Here is a 2,295-nt window from a genome sequence, read left to right as displayed (position 1 = left end):
AAAACCGAACAAAGAATTCTCACCTGAGGAATACCGAATGGCAGAGAAGCACCTGAAAAAATGTTTAACATCCTTAATCATCAGGGAAATGCAAATCAAAACAACCCTGAGATTCCACCTCACACCAGTCAGAATGGCTAAGATGAAAAATTCTGGTGACAGCAGATGCTGGCGAGGATGTGGAGAAAGAGGAACACTCCTCCATTGTTGATGGGATTGCAAGCTTGTACAACCACTCTGGAATTCAGTCTGGCAGTTCCTCAGAAAATTGGACATAGTACTACCGGAGGATCCAGCAATACGTCTCCTGGACATATATCCAGAAAATGTTCCAACCGATAAGAAGGACACATGCTCCACTATGTTCATAGCAGCCTTGTTTATAATAGCCTGAAGCTGGAAAGAACCCAGATGCCCCTCAACAGAAGAATGGATACAGAAAATGTGGTACATTTACACAATGGAGTACTACTCAGCTATTAAAAAGAATGATTTTATGAAATTCCTAGGCAAATGGATGGACCTGGAGGGCATCATCCTGAGTGAGGTAACCCAATCACAAAGGAACACTCACAATATGTACTCACTGATAAGTGGATATTATAGCCCAGAAACTTAGGATAACCAAGATATAAGATACAATTGCTAAACACATTAAACTCAAGAGAACGAAGACCAAAGTGTGGACACTTTGCCCCTTCTTAGAATAGGGAACAAAACACTCATGGAAGGAGTTACAGAGACAAAATTTGGAAGTGTGATGAAAGGATGGACCATGTATTGATTGCCATATCCAGAGATCCATCCCATGATCAGCTTCCAAACGCTGACACCATTGCATACAATAGCAAGATTTTACTGAAAGGACCTAGATATAGCTGTCTCTTGTGAGACTATGCCAGGGCCTAGGAAACACAGAAGTGGATGCTCACAATCATCTATGGAATGGATCACAGGGCCCCCAATGGAGGAGCTAGAGAAAGCACCCAAGAAACTAAAGGGAACTGCAACCCTATAGGTGGAACAACAATATGAACTAACCAGTACCCCGGAGCTCTTGTCTCTAGCTGCATATGTATCAAAAGATGGCCTAATAGGCCATCACTTGAAAGAGAGGCCCATTGGACTTGCAAACTTTATATGCCCCAATACAGGGGAACACCAGAGCCAAAAAGGGGGAGTGGGAGGGTGGGGGAGTGGGGGGGATATGGGGGACTTTTGGTATAGCATTGGAAATGTAAATGAGCTAAATACCTAATAAAAAATGGAAAAAAAATTAAAAAAAAAAAAGATGAGGTAGGGTCTGCCATGCATGCTACTTTAGTGAATTCAGTGGTAGAGCAATTTATAGAATTGACATGAGATTTTTCCATACAGTATTCGACCATACCAACATTTTTCTTTTTGCTTCTTATTTTTATTTGTTTGTTTGTTTGTTTGTAGCTCCTTAGCCACCCACAATCAATAAATCAATGAGCATGTACCTGGAATGCATGAAGGCAACATTTAGAGGTCCTGTCCACCATTTTAGTAAGTCTATTTCATAAGGTTAACTTTCCCATTTCTTAAACATTTGTAAGTTCATTGGAAAAAAGTAAAGATGAGTTAAAGATTTCATAGAAAGGCACCAGGCATGAGTAGGAAGGGAAACCCCAGAAGCCAAAAGATTGGTGAAAATCCCAGTGAATGGACTGAGCTATCAATCTAAGAGTTAAGGCACAGGAAGAGCACCCAAGGCACTACAAACTTAAAGACTGTTCCTATTGCATTGAGTTGCATGTGAGAGCTGGATGATAAGTTTCTACCTCTGAAGACATCACTTGGGTGCACGGCATACAGAAATTTGGCTGGTATCTAACTTGATGATTCCTCCTTTCTAATAAGATTTCATACTACTAGAAGTTATGGTAAAAGGTGCTGAGAGAAAGCTTACTCATATAGTCTTGGTTAACTATGGTTCCTGGTAGCTACTGTAGTAACACTAAGCCAGGCAATATGTACACAATACTTCAATAGGACAGGGAAGGTATGCATGCACCCAACTACTTTCTGACATCTGGTTACTATAAGCCAAGCCAAAGGATAATAGCAGGTGAGAACATAGACTCCACTGCTGTTATTCTTTCAAGTACCTGTGATACAATTGTCAAATTACATTCTAAACAAATATATTCATGCCCCAGATTATAACTGCTGTCATTCAGAGTTGAGCAATAAAATAAAAATTTTGCAATGGGAAGGAATCTCCTGAAAATAATTGTTTCAAAGGCAGAGTGGAACAATGCTAAGATATAC

This window comes from Mus caroli, unplaced genomic scaffold, assembly GCF_978045245.1.
Source record: "Mus caroli unplaced genomic scaffold, Mus_caroli_1 scaffold_8, whole genome shotgun sequence".
Lineage (NCBI taxonomy): Eukaryota > Metazoa > Chordata > Mammalia > Rodentia > Muridae > Mus > Mus caroli.
Note: the sequence above shows the minus strand (reverse complement) of the source record.